Here is a 15876-nt window from a genome sequence, read left to right on the forward strand (position 1 = left end):
TATGCTGCCCTAAGAACCCCAGAACCTCTGGCAGCAGAACTGTTGCCTAAAGCGCCAATTTGTTTCATTGCCTTGGGCATTGGCTGAAAATAGGCCCAAGTCCTGTGCAGGCCACCTAGAGCCAGTCATTTCCAAGAGCTTAGTCTGTGCCTCCATCTTCAGGAAATATAGCGACTGGAGATTTGTTGATTTGTGTGAAGTCTGTGGAGTTTGCAGAAATTTGGGCCATAGACAACTCTTTAGCAAGACGAGCATCCAAAGGTTACAGATGTCAGAGACCTGAACCAGATTTGAGTACTTTCTCTTGTCTGTGTCCCAAACAGCAGTAGAACCCCACAAGTTCAAGCAGTGCCTGCAGTCAGACACTTTTATATCAGGACGCATAAGCAAAGACGCATGCTTCCGCCCGGTTTCGGACCGGGGACCTTTCGCGTGTTAGGCGAACGTGATAACCACTACACTACGGAAACTGAGCTTGCGTACCCCGTAGTAATTAAAGGAGCATTTCAATGCTTTCTTACATTTGTGGACTTTTATGACAGATCATGTAGGACTATTGAGAAGGAGGGAACTCCCATTTGTGTCATTCTTCAAGCACTCCCCCACTTATGGCTGTATTGACAATGCAAATTGTGATCTCAAGATTGCATCTCTTGTCATGGGAGCTGATCTTCTGGTTGACAAGCTCTTTGATGTCCTTTGTTTGGCTAGCACACAATCTACAGAAGACAAGACCAAGAAACTTATTTGTCAGTAGGGACGCACGTAAAACAGAGAAAATGCTGCACAAGCAGTGTTCTCTTGGACTAGCATCTCTTCTGATGGGAGCTCTTTCTGATAAGAGCTTTTCGACTTGTGAGCGCACAGGTGGAATTCATGTTTCTTCAAGCCCATTATAGGACTAGATTATTAGATTGACTAGGATCTGGTGTGCGATTAAGGTGTGTGTGGTCATTGCAGGTAAAAGGCAGAACAGAGAAGGAAACTGCTCACTCCCCGTCGGGTAATCGAACCCCGGTCTTCCGCGTGACAGGCGGAGATACTGTCCACTATACTAACGAGGACCTCTGAAGCACTGCAATGGTCACGTCAAGCTGCGATTCGCAGCAGGTATGACAGGTAAAATTTGGCTGGCCGTGTAGAAATCCCCATCGGTTTACCAGGAACTACACTTTTATGCCTGTTTGACACAGATCTTTTGTGTGCTTCAGGCAGGGTTCCATGATGTAATGGTTAGCACTCTGGACTCTGAATCCAGCGATCTGAGTTCAAGTCTCAGTGGAACCTCATTTGGCTTTCTAGCACTTTGCTCCACAGGTACATTAGCATTAGCACACGCTAGCATAAGAATCTAGTCAGTTGAAGAGCAAGTTAGTGGCCCAGTCAGTTCCACTCCTCTTGTGTTGGCTGATCTCATCTGCACATGGTCTTCATGCTGCACCAAACCTCGCTCATGCTCTTCTGCTGCACTTTCCACTTCAGCTTCCTGCTGTATCGTTCATTAGCCACCTTGACTCAAGTCAACTTTTCCTCTTGCACTCTTCCCACTTCCAATCCCTTTGCCACCTCTGAAGGCCCCGATCTTCTTCTTGACAAGCTCTTTGATGTCCTTTGTTTGGCTAGCACACAACCTACAGAAGACAAAACCAAGAGACTTAATTCTCAATAGGGATGCAAGTAAAACAGAGAAAATGCTGGACAAGCAGAGTTGTCTAAAGAGTGAATATCAATTCCCTTGTAACCAAAGAAGGAAAAGACCCATGTTTCCGCCCGGTTTCGGACCGGGGACCTTTCGCGTGTGAGGCGAACGTGATAACCACTACACTACGGAAACCCCGAAAGGCAGCTTGTTTGGCTTTCCAATGTGTCTCACTGAGTAATCTCGCACTCTGACAAATTTGGTGACATGTTCCTATCATGGCCTTGAAGTAAAAGGAGCCATGGAGAAGAGACAGACGCACTCTAGCAAGGAGTCTGAACTGTAGTCTCCATGTTAGGCTCACTTAAACTTTGGACATTTAGGAGTTCACTAAAGCAAGCACAGCTCAACATATGCTGCCCTAAGAACCCCAGAACCTCTGGCAGCAGAACTGTTGCCTAAAGCGCCCATTTGTTTCATTGCCTTGGGCATTGGCTGAAAATAGGCCCAAGTCCTGTGCAGGCCACCTAGAGCCAGTCATTTCCAAGAGCTTAGTCTGTGCCTCCATCTTCAGGAAATATAGCGACTGGAGATTTGTTGATTTGTGTGAAGTCTGTGGAGTTTGCAGAAATTTGGGCCATAGACAACTCTTTAGCAAGACGAGCATCCAAAGGTTACAGATGTCAGAGACCTGAACCAGATTTGAGTACTTTCTCTTGTCTGTGTCCCAAACAGCAGTAGAACCCCACAAGTTCAAGCAGTGCCTGCAGTCAGACACTTTTATATCAGGACGCATAAGCAAAGACGCATGCTTCCGCCCGGTTTCGGACCGGGGACCTTTCGCGTGTAAGGCGAACGTGATAACCACTACACTACGGAAACTGAGCTTGCGTACCCCGTAGTAATTAAAGGAGCATTTCAATGCTTTCTTACATTTGTGGACTTTTATGACAGATCATGTAGGACTATTGAGAAGGAGGGAACTCCCATTTGTGTCATTCTTCAAGCACTCCCCCACTTATGGCTGTATTGACAATGCAAATTGTGATCTCAAGATTGCATCTCTTGTCATGGGAGCTGATCTTCTGGTTGACAAGCTCTTTGATGTCCTTTGTTTGGCTAGCACACAATCTACAGAAGACAAGACCAAGAAACTTATTTGTCAGTAGGGACGCACGTAAAACAGAGAAAATGCTGCACAAGCAGTGTTCTCTTGGACTAGCATCTCTTCTGATGGGAGCTCTTTCTGAGAAGACCTTTTCGACTTGTGAGCGCACAGGTGGAATTCATGTTTCTTCAAGCCCATTATAGGACTAGATTATTAGATTGACTAGGATCTGGTGTGCGATTAAGGTGTGTGTGGTCATTGCAGGTAAAAGGCAGAACAGAGAAGGAAACTGCTCACTCCCCGTCGGGGAATCGAACCCCGGTCTTCCGCGTGACAGGCGGAGATACTGTCCACTATACTAACGAGGACCTCTGAAGCACTGCAATGGTCACGTCAAGCTGCGATTCGCAGCAGGTATGACAGGTAAAATTTGGCTGGCCGTGTAGAAATCCCCATCGGTTTACCAGGAACTACACTTTTATGCCTGTTTGACACAGATCTTTTGTGTGCTTCAGACAGGATTCCATGGTGTAATGGTTAGCACTCTGGACCCTGAATCCAGCGATCTGAGTTCAAGTCTCAGTGGAACCTCATTTGGCTTTCTAGCACTTTGCTCCACAGGTACATTAGCATTAGCACACGCTAGCATAAGAATCTAGTCAGTTGAAGAGCAAGTTAGTGGCCCAGTCAGTTCCACTCCTCTTGTGTTGGCTGATCTCATCTGCACATGGTCTTCATGCTGCACCAAACCTCGCTCATGCTCTTCTGCTGCACTTTCCACTTCAGCTTCCTGCTGTATCGTTCATTAGCCACCTTGACTCAAGTCAACTTTTCCTCTTGCACTCTTCCCACTTCCAATCCCTTTGCCACCTCTGAAGGCCCCGATCTTCTTCTTGACAAGCTCTTTGATGTCCTTTGTTTGGCTAGCACACAACCTACAGAAGACAAAACCAAGAGACTTAATTCTCAATAGGGATGCAAGTAAAACAGAGAAAATGCTGGACAAGCAGAGTTGTCTAAAGAGTGAATATCAATTCCCTTGTAACCAAAGAAGGAAAAGACCCATGTTTCCGCCCGGTTTCGGACCGGGGACCTTTCGCGTGTGAGGCGAACGTGATAACCACTACACTACGGAAACCCCGAAAGGCAGCTTGTTTGGCTTTCCAATGTGTCTCACTGAGTAATCTCGCACTCTGACAAATTTGGTGACATGTTCCTATCATGGCCTTGAAGTAAAAGGAGCCATGGAGAAGAGACAGACGCACTCTAGCAAGGAGTCTGAACTGTAGTCTCCATGTTAGGCTCACTTAAACTTTGGACATTTAGGAGTTCACTAAAGCAAGCACAGCTCAACATATGCTGCCCTAAGAACCCCAGAACCTCTGGCAGCAGAACTGTTGCCTAAAGCGCCCATTTGTTTCATTGCCTTGGGCATTGGCTGAAAATAGGCCCAAGTCCTGTGCAGGCCACCTAGAGCCAGTCATTTCCAAGAGCTTAGTCTGTGCCTCCATCTTCAGGAAATATAGCGACTGGAGATTTGTTGATTTGTGTGAAGTCTGTGGAGTTTGCAGAAATTTGGGCCATAGACAACTCTTTAGCAAGACGAGCATCCAAAGGTTACAGATGTCAGAGACCTGAACCAGATTTGAGTACTTTCTCTTGTCTGTGTCCCAAACAGCAGTAGAACCCCACAAGTTCAAGCAGTGCCTGCAGTCAGACACTTTTATATCAGGACGCATAAGCAAAGACGCATGCTTCCGCCCGGTTTCGGACCGGGGACCTTTCGCGTGTTAGGGGAACGTGATAACCACTACACTACGGAAACTGAGCTTGCGTACCCCGTAGTAATTAAAGGAGCATTTCAATGCTTTCTTACATTTGTGGACTTTTATGACAGATCATGTAGGACTATTGAGAAGGAGGGAACTCCCATTTGTGTCATTCTTCAAGCACTCCCCCACTTATGGCTGTATTGACAATGCAAATTGTGATCTCAAGATTGCATCTCTTGTCATGGGAGCTGATCTTCTGGTTGACAAGCTCTTTGATGTCCTTTGTTTGGCTAGCACACAATCTACAGAAGACAAGACCAAGAAACTTATTTGTCAGTAGGGACGCACGTAAAACAGAGAAAATGCTGCACAAGCAGTGTTCTCTTGGACTAGCATCTCTTCTGATGGGAGCTCTTTCTGAGAAGACCTTTTCGACTTGTGAGCGCACAGGTGGAATTCATGTTTCTTCAAGCCCATTATAGGACTAGATTATTAGATTGACTAGGATCTGGTGTGCGATTAAGGTGTGTGTGGTCATTGCAGGTAAAAGGCAGAACAGAGAAGGAAACTGCTCACTCCCCGTCGGGGAATCGAACCCCGGTCTTCCGCGTGACAGGCGGAGATACTGTCCACTATACTAACGAGGACCTCTGAAGCACTGCAATGGTCACGTCAAGCTGCGATTCGCAGCAGGTATGACAGGTAAAATTTGGCTGGCCGTGTAGAAATCCCCATCGGTTTACCAGGAACTACACTTTTATGCCTGTTTGACACAGATCTTTTGTGTGCTTCAGGCAGGGTTCCATGGTGTAGTGGTTAGCACTCTGGACCCTGAATCCAGCGATCTGAGTTCAAGTCTCAGTGGAACCTCATTTGGCTTTCTAGCACTTTGCTCCACAGGTGCATTAGCACACGCTAACATAAGAATCTAGTCAGTTGAAGAGCAAGTTAGTGGCCCAGTCAGTTCCACTCCTCTTGTGTTGGCTGATCTCATCTGCACATGGTCTTCATGCTGCACCAAACCTCGCTCATGCTCTTCTGCTGCACTTTCCACTTCAGCTTCCTGCTGTATCGTTCATTAGCCACCTTGACTCAAGTCAACTTTTCCTCTTGCACTCTTCCCACTTCCAATCCCTTTGCCACCTCTGAAGGCCCCGATCTTCTTCTTGACAAGCTCTTTGATGTCCTTTGTTTGGCTAGCACACAACCTACAGAAGACAAAACCAAGAGACTTAATTCTCAATAGGGATGCAAGTAAAACAGAGAAAATGCTGGACAAGCAGAGTTGTCTAAAGAGTGAATATCAATTCCCTTGTAACCAAAGAAGGAAAAGACCCATGTTTCCGCCCGGTTTCGGACCGGGGACCTTTCGCGTGTGAGGCGAACGTGATAACCACTACACTACGGAAACCCCGAAAGACAGCTTGTTTGGCTTTCCAATGTGTCTCACTGAGTAATCTCGCACTCTGACAAATTTGGTGACATGTTCCTATCATGGCCTTGAAGTAAAAGGAGCCATGGAGAAGAGACAGACGCACTCTAGCAAGGAGTCTGAACTGTAGTCTCCATGTTAGGCTCACTTAAACTTTGGACATTTAGGAGTTCACTAAAGCAAGCACAGCTCAACATATGCTGCCCTAAGAACCCCAGAACCTCTGGCAGCAGAACTGTTGCCTAAAGCGCCCATTTGTTTCATTGCCTTGGGCATTGGCTGAAAATAGGCCCAAGTCCTGTGCAGGCCACCTAGAGCCAGTCATTTCCAAGAGCTTAGTCTGTGCCTGCATCTTCAGGGAATATAGCGACTGGAGATTTGTTGATTTGTGTGAAGTCTGTGGAGTTTGCAGAAATTTGGGCCATAGACAACTCTTTAGCAAGACGAGCATCCAAAGGTTACAGATGTCAGAGACCTGAACCAGATTTAAGTACTTTCTCTTGTCTGTGTCCCAAACAGCAGTAGAACCCCACAAGTTCAAGCAGTGCCTGCAGTCAGACACTTTTATATCAGGACGCATAAGCAAAGACGCATGCTTCCGCCCGGTTTCGGACCGGGGACCTTTCGCGTGTTAGGCGAACGTGATAACCACTACACTACGGAAACTGAGCTTGCGTACCCCGTAGTAATTAAAGGAGCATTTCAATGCTTTCTTACATTTGTGGACTTTTATGACCGATCATGTAGGACTATTGAGAAGGAGGGAACTCCCATTTGTGTCATTCTTCAAGCACTCCCCCACTTATGGCTGTATTGACAATGCAAATTGTGATCTCAAGATTGCATCTCTTGTCATGGGAGTTGATCTTCTGGTTGACAAGCTCTTTGATGTCCTTTGTTTGGCTAGCACACAATCTACAGAAGACAAGACCAAGAAACTTATTTGTCAGTAGGGACGCACGTAAAACAGAGAAAATGCTGCACAAGCAGTGTTCTCTTGGACTAGCATCTCTTCTGATGGGAGTTGTTTCTGAGAAGACCTTTTCGACTTGTGAGCGCACAGGTGGAATTCATGTTTCTTCAAGCCCATTATAGGACTAGATTATTAGATTGACTAGGATCTGGTGTGCGATTAAGGTGTGTGTGGTCATTGCAGGTAAAAGGCAGAACAGAGAAGGAAACTGCTCACTCCCCGTCGGGGAATCGAACCCCGGTCTTCCGCGTGACAGGCGGAGATACTGTCCACTATACTAACGAGGACCTCTGAAGCACTGCAATGGTCACGTCAAGCTGCGATTCGCAGCAGGTATGACAGGTAAAATTTGGCTGGCCGTGTAGAAATCCCCATCGGTTTACCAGGAACTACACTTTTATGCCTGTTTGACACAGATCTTTTGTGTGCTTCAGGCAGGGTTCCATGGTGTAATGGTTAGCACTCTGGACTCTGAATCCAGCGATCTGAGTTCAAGTCTCAGTGGAACCTCATTTGGCTTTCTAGCACTTTGCTCCACAGGTACATTAGCATTAGCACACGCTAGCATAAGAATCTAGTCAGTTGAAGAGCAAGTTAGTGGCCCAGTCAGTTCCACTCCTCTTGTGTTGGCTGATCTCATCTGCACATGGTCTTCATGCTGCACCAAACCTCGCTCATGCTCTTCTGCTGCACTTTCCACTTCAGCTTCCTGCTGTATCGTTCATTAGCCACCTTGACTCAAGTCAACTTTTCCTCTTGCACTCTTCCCACTTCCAATCCCTTTGCCACCTCTGAAGGCCCCGATCTTCTTCTTGACAAGCTCTTTGATGTCCTTTGTTTGGCTAGCACACAACCTACAGAAGACAAAACCAAGAGACTTAATTCTCAATAGGGATGCAAGTAAAACAGAGAAAATGCTGGACAAGCAGAGTTGTCTAAAGAGTGAATATCAATTCCCTTGTAACCAAAGAAGGAAAAGACCCATGTTTCCGCCCGGTTTCGGACCGGGGACCTTTCGCGTGTGAGGCGAACGTGATAACCACTACACTACGGAAACCCCGAAAGACAGCTTGTTTGGCTTTCCAATGTGTCTCACTGAGTAATCTCGCACTCTGACAAATTTGGTGACATGTTCCTATCATGGCCTTGAAGTAAAAGGAGCCATGGAGAAGAGACAGACGCACTCTAGCAAGGAGTCTGAACTGTAGTCTCCATGTTAGGCTCACTTAAACTTTGGACATTTAGGAGTTCACTAAAGCAAGCACAGCTCAACATATGCTGCCCTAAGAACCCCAGAACCTCTGGCAGCAGAACTGTTGCCTAAAGCGCCCATTTGTTTCATTGCCTTGGGCATTGGCTGAAAATAGGCCCAAGTCCTGTGCAGGCCACCTAGAGCCAGTCATTTCCAAGAGCTTAGTCTGTGCCTCCATCTTCAGGAAATATAGCGACTGGAGATTTGTTGATTTGTGTGAAGTCTGTGGAGTTTGCAGAAATTTGGGCCATAGACAACTCTTTAGCAAGACGAGCATCCAAAGGTTACAGATGTCAGAGACCTGAACCAGATTTGAGTACTTTCTCTTGTCTGTGTCCCAAACAGCAGTAGAACCCCACAAGTTCAAGCAGTGCCTGCAGTCAGACACTTTTATATCAGGACGCATAAGCAAAGACGCATGCTTCCGCCCGGTTTCGGACCGGGGACCTTTCGCGTGTTAGGCGAACGTGATAACCACTACACTACGGAAACTGAGCTTGCGTACCCCGTAGTAATTAAAGGAGCATTTCAATGCTTTCTTACATTTGTGGACTTTTATGACCGATCATGTAGGACTATTGAGAAGGAGGGAACTCCCATTTGTGTCATTCTTCAAGCACTCCCCCACTTATGGCTGTATTGACAATGCAAATTGTGATCTCAAGATTGCATCTCTTGTCATGGGAGCTGATCTTCTGGTTGACAAGCTCTTTGATGTCCTTTGTTTGGCTAGCACACAATCTACAGAAGACAAGACCAAGAAACTTATTTGTCAGTAGGGACGCACGTAAAACAGAGAAAATGCTGCACAAGCAGTGTTCTCTTGGACTAGCATCTCTTCTGATGGGAGCTCTTTCTGAGAAGACCTTTTCGACTTGTGAGCGCACAGGTGGAATTCATGTTTCTTCAAGCCCATTATAGGACTAGATTATTAGATTGACTAGGATCTGGTGTGCGATTAAGGTGTGTGTGGTCATTGCAGGTAAAAGGCAGAACAGAGAAGGAAACTGCTCACTCCCCGTCGGGTAATCGAACCCCGGTCTTCCGCGTGACAGGCGGAGATACTGTCCACTATACTAACGAGGACCTCTGAAGCACTGCAATGGTCACGTCAAGCTGCGATTCGCAGCAGGTATGACAGGTAAAATTTGGCTGGCCGTGTAGAAATCCCCATCGGTTTACCAGGAACTACACTTTTATGCCTGTTTGACACAGATCTTTTGTGTGCTTCAGGCAGGGTTCCATGGTGTAATGGTTAGCACTCTGGACCCTGAATCCAGCGATCTGAGTTCAAGTCTCAGTGGAACCTCATTTGGCTTTCTAGCACTTTGCTCCACAGGTACATTAGCATTAGCACACGCTAGCATAAGAATCTAGTCAGTTGAAGAGCAAGTTAGTGGCCCAGTCAGTTCCACTCCTCTTGTGTTGGCTGATCTCATCTGCACATGGTCTTCATGCTGCACCAAACCTCGCTCATGCTCTTCTGCTGCACTTTCCACTTCAGCTTCCTGCTGTATCGTTCATTAGCCACCTTGACTCAAGTCAACTTTTCCTCTTGCACTCTTCCCACTTCCAATCCCTTTGCCACCTCTGAAGGCCCCGATCTTCTTCTTGACAAGCTCTTTGATGTCCTTTGTTTGGCTAGCACACAACCTACAGAAGACAAAACCAAGAGACTTAATTCTCAATAGGGATGCAAGTAAAACAGAGAAAATGCTGGACAAGCAGAGTTGTCTAAAGAGTGAATATCAATTCCCTTGTAACCAAAGAAGGAAAAGACCCATGTTTCCGCCCGGTTTCGGACCGGGGACCTTTCGCGTGTGAGGCGAACGTGATAACCACTACACTACGGAAACCCCGAAAGACAGCTTGTTTGGCTTTCCAATGTGTCTCACTGAGTAATCTCGCACTCTGACAAATTTGGTGACATGTTCCTATCATGGCCTTGAAGTAAAAGGAGCCATGGAGAAGAGACAGACGCACTCTAGCAAGGAGTCTGAACTGTAGTCTCCATGTTAGGCTCACTTAAACTTTGGACATTTAGGAGTTCACTAAAGCAAGCACAGCTCAACATATGCTGCCCTAAGAACCCCAGAACCTCTGGCAGCAGAACTGTTGCCTAAAGCGCCCATTTGTTTCATTGCCTTGGGCATTGGCTGAAAATAGGCCCAAGTCCTGTGCAGGCCACCTAGAGCCAGTCATTTCCAAGAGCTTAGTCTGTGCCTCCATCTTCAGGAAATATAGCGACTGGAGATTTGTTGATTTGTGTGAAGTCTGTGGAGTTTGCAGAAATTTGGGCCATAGACAACTCTTTAGCAAGACGAGCATCCAAAGGTTACAGATGTCAGAGACCTGAACCAGATTTGAGTACTTTCTCTTGTCTGTGTCCCAAACAGCAGTAGAACCCCACAAGTTCAAGCAGTGCCTGCAGTCAGACACTTTTATATCAGGACGCATAAGCAAAGACGCATGCTTCCGCCCGGTTTCGGACCGGGGACCTTTCGCGTGTTAGGCGAACGTGATAACCACTACACTAGGGAAACTGAGCTTGCGTACCCCGTAGTAATTAAAGGAGCATTTCAATGCTTTCTTACATTTGTGGACTTTTATGACAGATCATGTAGGACTATTGAGAAGGAGGGAACTCCCATTTGTGTCATTCTTCAAGCACTCCCCCACTTATGGCTGTATTGACAATGCAAATTGTGATCTCAAGATTGCATCTCTTGTCATGGGAGCTGATCTTCTGGTTGACAAGCTCTTTGATGTCCTTTGTTTGGCTAGCACACAATCTACAGAAGACAAGACCAAGAAACTTATTTGTCAGTAGGGACGCACGTAAAACAGAGAAAATGCTGCACAAGCAGTGTTCTCTTGGACTAGCATCTCTTCTGATGGGAGCTCTTTCTGAGAAGACCTTTTCGACTTGTGAGCGCACAGGTGGAATTCATGTTTCTTCAAGCCCATTATAGGACTAGATTATTAGATTGACTAGGATCTGGTGTGCGATTAAGGTGTGTGTGGTCATTGCAGGTAAAAGGCAGAACAGAGAAGGAAACTGCTCACTCCCCGTCGGGGAATCGAACCCCGGTCTTCCGCGTGACAGGCGGAGATACTGTCCACTATACTAACGAGGACCTCTGAAGCACTGCAATGGTCACGTCAAGCTGCGATTCGCAGCAGGTATGACAGGTAAAATTTGGCTGGCCGTGTAGAAATCCCCATCGGTTTACCAGGAACTACACTTTTATGCCTGTTTGACACAGATCTTTTGTGTGCTTCAGGCAGGGTTCCATGGTGTAATGGTTAGCACTCTGGACTCTGAATCCAGCGATCTGAGTTCAAGTCTCAGTGGAACCTCATTTGGCTTTCTAGCACTTTGCTCCACAGGTACATTAGCATTAGCACACGCTAGCATAAGAATCTAGTCAGTTGAAGAGCAAGTTAGTGGCCCAGTCAGTTCCACTCCTCTTGTGTTGGCTGATCTCATCTGCACATGGTCTTCATGCTGCACCAAACCTCGCTCATGCTCTTCTGCTGCACTTTCCACTTCAGCTTCCTGCTGTATCGTTCATTAGCCACCTTGACTCAAGTCAACTTTTCCTCTTGCACTCTTCCCACTTCCAATCCCTTTGCCACCTCTGAAGGCCCCGATCTTCTTCTTGACAAGCTCTTTGATGTCCTTTGTTTGGCTAGCACACAACCTACAGAAGACAAAACCAAGAGACTTAATTCTCAATAGGGATGCAAGTAAAACAGAGAAAATGCTGGACAAGCAGAGTTGTCTAAAGAGTGAATATCAATTCCCTTGTAACCAAAGAAGGAAAAGACCCATGTTTCCGCCCGGTTTCGGACCGGGGACCTTTCGCGTGTGAGGCGAACGTGATAACCACTACACTACGGAAACCCCGAAAGACAGCTTGTTTGGCTTTCCAATGTGTCTCACTGAGTAATCTCGCACTCTGACAAATTTGGTGACATGTTCCTATCATGGCCTTGAAGTAAAAGGAGCCATGGAGAAGAGACAGACGCACTCTAGCAAGGAGTCTGAACTGTAGTCTCCATGTTAGGCTCACTTAAACTTTGGACATTTAGGAGTTCACTAAAGCAAGCACAGCTCAACATATGCTGCCCTAAGAACCCCAGAACCTCTGGCAGCAGAACTGTTGCCTAAAGCGCCCATTTGTTTCATTGCCTTGGGCATTGGCTGAAAATAGGCCCAAGTCCTGTGCAGGCCACCTAGAGCCAGTCATTTCCAAGAGCTTAGTCTGTGCCTCCATCTTCAGGAAATATAGCGACTGGAGATTTGTTGATTTGTGTGAAGTCTGTGGAGTTTGCAGAAATTTGGGCCATAGACAACTCTTTAGCAAGACGAGCATCCAAAGGTTACAGATGTCAGAGACCTGAACCAGATTTGAGTACTTTCTCTTGTCTGTGTCCCAAACAGCAGTAGAACCCCACAAGTTCAAGCAGTGCCTGCAGTCAGACACTTTTATATCAGGACGCATAAGCAAAGACGCATGCTTCCGCCCGGTTTCGGACCGGGGACCTTTCGCGTGTTAGGCGAACGTGATAACCACTACACTAGGGAAACTGAGCTTGCGTACCCCGTAGTAATTAAAGGAGCATTTCAATGCTTTCTTACATTTGTGGACTTTTATGACAGATCATGTAGGACTATTGAGAAGGAGGGAACTCCCATTTGTGTCATTCTTCAAGCACTCCCCCACTTATGGCTGTATTGACAATGCAAATTGTGATCTCAAGATTGCATCTCTTGTCATGGGAGCTGATCTTCTGGTTGACAAGCTCTTTGATGTCCTTTGTTTGGCTAGCACACAATCTACAGAAGACAAGACCAAGAAACTTATTTGTCAGTAGGGACGCACGTAAAACAGAGAAAATGCTGCACAAGCAGTGTTCTCTTGGACTAGCATCTCTTCTGATGGGAGCTCTTTCTGAGAAGACCTTTTCGACTTGTGAGCGCACAGGTGGAATTCATGTTTCTTCAAGCCCATTATAGGACTAGATTATTAGATTGACTAGGATCTGGTGTGCGATTAAGGTGTGTGTGGTCATTGCAGGTAAAAGGCAGAACAGAGAAGGAAACTGCTCACTCCCCGTCGGGGAATCGAACCCCGGTCTTCCGCGTGACAGGCGGAGATACTGTCCACTATACTAACGAGGACCTCTGAAGCACTGCAATGGTCACGTCAAGCTGCGATTCGCAGCAGGTATGACAGGTAAAATTTGGCTGGCCGTGTAGAAATCCCCATCGGTTTACCAGGAACTACACTTTTATGCCTGTTTGACACAGATCTTTTGTGTGCTTCAGGCAGGGTTCCATGGTGTAATGGTTAGCACTCTGGACTCTGAATCCAGCGATCTGAGTTCAAGTCTCAGTGGAACCTCATTTGGCTTTCTAGCACTTTGCTCCACAGGTACATTAGCATTAGCACACGCTAGCATAAGAATCTAGTCAGTTGAAGAGCAAGTTAGTGGCCCAGTCAGTTCCACTCCTCTTGTGTTGGCTGATCTCATCTGCACATGGTCTTCATGCTGCACCAAACCTCGCTCATGCTCTTCTGCTGCACTTTCCACTTCAGCTTCCTGCTGTATCGTTCATTAGCCACCTTGACTCAAGTCAACTTTTCCTCTTGCACTCTTCCCACTTCCAATCCCTTTGCCACCTCTGAAGGCCCCGATCTTCTTCTTGACAAGCTCTTTGATGTCCTTTGTTTGGCTAGCACACAACCTACAGAAGACAAAACCAAGAGACTTAATTCTCAATAGGGATGCAAGTAAAACAGAGAAAATGCTGGACAAGCAGAGTTGTCTAAAGAGTGAATATCAATTCCCTTGTAACCAAAGAAGGAAAAGACCCATGTTTCCGCCCGGTTTCGGACCGGGGACCTTTCGCGTGTGAGGCGAACGTGATAACCACTACACTACGGAAACCCCGAAAGACAGCTTGTTTGGCTTTCCAATGTGTCTCACTGAGTAATCTCGCACTCTGACAAATTTGGTGACATGTTCCTATCATGGCCTTGAAGTAAAAGGAGCCATGGAGAAGAGACAGACGCACTCTAGCAAGGAGTCTGAACTGTAGTCTCCATGTTAGGCTCACTTAAACTTTGGACATTTAGGAGTTCACTAAAGCAAGCACAGCTCAACATATGCTGCCCTAAGAACCCCAGAACCTCTGGCAGCAGAACTGTTGCCTAAAGCGCCCATTTGTTTCATTGCCTTGGGCATTGGCTGAAAATAGGCCCAAGTCCTGTGCAGGCCACCTAGAGCCAGTCATTTCCAAGAGCTTAGTCTGTGCCTCCATCTTCAGGAAATATAGCGACTGGAGATTTGTTGATTTGTGTGAAGTCTGTGGAGTTTGCAGAAATTTGGGCCATAGACAACTCTTTAGCAAGACGAGCATCCAAAGGTTACAGATGTCAGAGACCTGAACCAGATTTGAGTACTTTCTCTTGTCTGTGTCCCAAACAGCAGTAGAACCCCACAAGTTCAAGCAGTGCCTGCAGTCAGACACTTTTATATCAGGACGCATAAGCAAAGACGCATGCTTCCGCCCGGTTTCGGACCGGGGACCTTTCGCGTGTTAGGCGAACGTGATAACCACTACACTACGGAAACTGAGCTTGCATACCCCGTAGTAATTAAAGGAGCATTTCAATGCTTTCTTACATTTGTGGACTTTTATGACAGATCATGTAGGACTATTGAGAAGGAGGGAACTCCCATTTGTGTCATTCTTCAAGCACTCCCCCACTTATGGCTGTATTGACAATGCAAATTGTGATCTCAAGATTGCATCTCTTGTCATGGGAGCTGATCTTCTGGTTGACAAGCTCTTTGATGTCCTTTGTTTGGCTAGCACACAATCTACAGAAGACAAGACCAAGAAACTTATTTGTCAGTAGGGACGCACGTAAAACAGAGAAAATGCTGCACAAGCAGTGTTCTCTTGGACTAGCATCTCTTCTGATGGGAGCTCTTTCTGAGAAGACCTTTTCGACTTGTGAGCGCACAGGTGGAATTCATGTTTCTTCAAGCCCATTATAGGACTAGATTATTAGATTGACTAGGATCTGGTGTGCGATTAAGGTGTGTGTGGTCATTGCAGGTAAAAGGCAGAACAGAGAAGGAAACTGCTCACTCCCCGTCGGGGAATCGAACCCCGGTCTTCCGCGTGACAGGCGGAGATACTGTCCACTATACTAACGAGGACCTCTGAAGCACTGCAATGGTCACGTCAAGCTGCGATTCGCAGCAGGTATGACAGGTAAAATTTGGCTGGCCGTGTAGAAATCCCCATCGGTTTACCAGGAACTACACTTTTATGCCTGTTTGACACAGATCTTTTGTGTGCTTCAGGCAGGGTTCCATGGTGTAATGGTTAGCACTCTGGACTCTGAATCCAGCGATCTGAGTTCAAGTCTCAGTGGAACCTCATTTGGCTTTCTAGCACTTTGCTCCACAGGTACATTAGCATTAGCACACGCTAGCATAAGAATCTAGTCAGTTGAAGAGCAAGTTAGTGGCCCAGTCAGTTCCACTCCTCTTGTGTTGGCTGATCTCATCTGCACATGGTCTTCATGCTGCACCAAACCTCGCTCATGCTCTTCTGCTGCACTTTCCACTTCAGCTTCCTGCTGTATCGTTCATTAGCCACCTTGACTCAAGTCAAC

The 15876-nt window shown here is 46.6% G+C and overlaps 29 non-coding genes across 29 annotated transcripts; 8 read left to right on the forward strand and 21 right to left on the reverse strand.

Annotated features, from left to right (window-relative positions):
* Positions 1–397: 397 nt before the first annotated feature.
* trnav-aac (transfer RNA valine (anticodon AAC)) lies at positions 398–470 on the reverse strand. Its single transcript has one exon. It is a non-coding gene; the product is annotated as a tRNA-Val (tRNA).
* Positions 471–1215: 745 nt separating this feature from the next.
* trnaq-cug (transfer RNA glutamine (anticodon CUG)) lies at positions 1216–1287 on the forward strand. Its single transcript has one exon. It is a non-coding gene; the product is annotated as a tRNA-Gln (tRNA).
* Positions 1288–1761: 474 nt separating this feature from the next.
* On the reverse strand, positions 1762–1834 carry trnav-cac (transfer RNA valine (anticodon CAC)). The gene has a single exon. It is a non-coding gene; the product is annotated as a tRNA-Val (tRNA).
* A 614-nt stretch (positions 1835–2448) lies between these two features.
* Positions 2449–2521, reverse strand: trnav-uac (transfer RNA valine (anticodon UAC)). Its single transcript has one exon. It is a non-coding gene; the product is annotated as a tRNA-Val (tRNA).
* A 522-nt stretch (positions 2522–3043) lies between these two features.
* On the reverse strand, positions 3044–3115 carry trnad-guc (transfer RNA aspartic acid (anticodon GUC)). Its single transcript has one exon. It is a non-coding gene; the product is annotated as a tRNA-Asp (tRNA).
* A 150-nt stretch (positions 3116–3265) lies between these two features.
* On the forward strand, positions 3266–3338 carry trnaq-cug (transfer RNA glutamine (anticodon CUG)). The gene has a single exon. It is a non-coding gene; the product is annotated as a tRNA-Gln (tRNA).
* A 474-nt stretch (positions 3339–3812) lies between these two features.
* Positions 3813–3885, reverse strand: trnav-cac (transfer RNA valine (anticodon CAC)). Its single transcript has one exon. It is a non-coding gene; the product is annotated as a tRNA-Val (tRNA).
* A 614-nt stretch (positions 3886–4499) lies between these two features.
* trnav-aac (transfer RNA valine (anticodon AAC)) lies at positions 4500–4572 on the reverse strand. The gene has a single exon. It is a non-coding gene; the product is annotated as a tRNA-Val (tRNA).
* Positions 4573–5094: 522 nt separating this feature from the next.
* On the reverse strand, positions 5095–5166 carry trnad-guc (transfer RNA aspartic acid (anticodon GUC)). The gene has a single exon. It is a non-coding gene; the product is annotated as a tRNA-Asp (tRNA).
* A 151-nt stretch (positions 5167–5317) lies between these two features.
* On the forward strand, positions 5318–5389 carry trnaq-cug (transfer RNA glutamine (anticodon CUG)). The gene has a single exon. It is a non-coding gene; the product is annotated as a tRNA-Gln (tRNA).
* Positions 5390–5857: 468 nt separating this feature from the next.
* On the reverse strand, positions 5858–5930 carry trnav-cac (transfer RNA valine (anticodon CAC)). Its single transcript has one exon. It is a non-coding gene; the product is annotated as a tRNA-Val (tRNA).
* Positions 5931–6544: 614 nt separating this feature from the next.
* On the reverse strand, positions 6545–6617 carry trnav-aac (transfer RNA valine (anticodon AAC)). Its single transcript has one exon. It is a non-coding gene; the product is annotated as a tRNA-Val (tRNA).
* Positions 6618–7139: 522 nt separating this feature from the next.
* Positions 7140–7211, reverse strand: trnad-guc (transfer RNA aspartic acid (anticodon GUC)). The gene has a single exon. It is a non-coding gene; the product is annotated as a tRNA-Asp (tRNA).
* Positions 7212–7362: 151 nt separating this feature from the next.
* On the forward strand, positions 7363–7434 carry trnaq-cug (transfer RNA glutamine (anticodon CUG)). The gene has a single exon. It is a non-coding gene; the product is annotated as a tRNA-Gln (tRNA).
* Positions 7435–7908: 474 nt separating this feature from the next.
* Positions 7909–7981, reverse strand: trnav-cac (transfer RNA valine (anticodon CAC)). The gene has a single exon. It is a non-coding gene; the product is annotated as a tRNA-Val (tRNA).
* Positions 7982–8595: 614 nt separating this feature from the next.
* Positions 8596–8668, reverse strand: trnav-aac (transfer RNA valine (anticodon AAC)). Its single transcript has one exon. It is a non-coding gene; the product is annotated as a tRNA-Val (tRNA).
* Positions 8669–9413: 745 nt separating this feature from the next.
* Positions 9414–9485, forward strand: trnaq-cug (transfer RNA glutamine (anticodon CUG)). Its single transcript has one exon. It is a non-coding gene; the product is annotated as a tRNA-Gln (tRNA).
* A 474-nt stretch (positions 9486–9959) lies between these two features.
* trnav-cac (transfer RNA valine (anticodon CAC)) lies at positions 9960–10032 on the reverse strand. The gene has a single exon. It is a non-coding gene; the product is annotated as a tRNA-Val (tRNA).
* Positions 10033–10646: 614 nt separating this feature from the next.
* trnav-aac (transfer RNA valine (anticodon AAC)) lies at positions 10647–10719 on the reverse strand. Its single transcript has one exon. It is a non-coding gene; the product is annotated as a tRNA-Val (tRNA).
* Positions 10720–11241: 522 nt separating this feature from the next.
* Positions 11242–11313, reverse strand: trnad-guc (transfer RNA aspartic acid (anticodon GUC)). The gene has a single exon. It is a non-coding gene; the product is annotated as a tRNA-Asp (tRNA).
* A 151-nt stretch (positions 11314–11464) lies between these two features.
* On the forward strand, positions 11465–11536 carry trnaq-cug (transfer RNA glutamine (anticodon CUG)). The gene has a single exon. It is a non-coding gene; the product is annotated as a tRNA-Gln (tRNA).
* A 474-nt stretch (positions 11537–12010) lies between these two features.
* On the reverse strand, positions 12011–12083 carry trnav-cac (transfer RNA valine (anticodon CAC)). Its single transcript has one exon. It is a non-coding gene; the product is annotated as a tRNA-Val (tRNA).
* A 614-nt stretch (positions 12084–12697) lies between these two features.
* On the reverse strand, positions 12698–12770 carry trnav-aac (transfer RNA valine (anticodon AAC)). The gene has a single exon. It is a non-coding gene; the product is annotated as a tRNA-Val (tRNA).
* Positions 12771–13292: 522 nt separating this feature from the next.
* trnad-guc (transfer RNA aspartic acid (anticodon GUC)) lies at positions 13293–13364 on the reverse strand. Its single transcript has one exon. It is a non-coding gene; the product is annotated as a tRNA-Asp (tRNA).
* Positions 13365–13515: 151 nt separating this feature from the next.
* On the forward strand, positions 13516–13587 carry trnaq-cug (transfer RNA glutamine (anticodon CUG)). Its single transcript has one exon. It is a non-coding gene; the product is annotated as a tRNA-Gln (tRNA).
* A 474-nt stretch (positions 13588–14061) lies between these two features.
* Positions 14062–14134, reverse strand: trnav-cac (transfer RNA valine (anticodon CAC)). Its single transcript has one exon. It is a non-coding gene; the product is annotated as a tRNA-Val (tRNA).
* A 614-nt stretch (positions 14135–14748) lies between these two features.
* On the reverse strand, positions 14749–14821 carry trnav-aac (transfer RNA valine (anticodon AAC)). Its single transcript has one exon. It is a non-coding gene; the product is annotated as a tRNA-Val (tRNA).
* Positions 14822–15343: 522 nt separating this feature from the next.
* On the reverse strand, positions 15344–15415 carry trnad-guc (transfer RNA aspartic acid (anticodon GUC)). Its single transcript has one exon. It is a non-coding gene; the product is annotated as a tRNA-Asp (tRNA).
* Positions 15416–15566: 151 nt separating this feature from the next.
* trnaq-cug (transfer RNA glutamine (anticodon CUG)) lies at positions 15567–15638 on the forward strand. The gene has a single exon. It is a non-coding gene; the product is annotated as a tRNA-Gln (tRNA).
* Positions 15639–15876: the final 238 nt, after the last annotated feature.

The sequence above is a fragment of the Astatotilapia calliptera genome, chromosome 8 (assembly GCF_964374335.1).
Source record: "Astatotilapia calliptera chromosome 8, fAstCal68.1, whole genome shotgun sequence".
NCBI lineage: Eukaryota > Metazoa > Chordata > Actinopteri > Cichliformes > Cichlidae > Astatotilapia > Astatotilapia calliptera.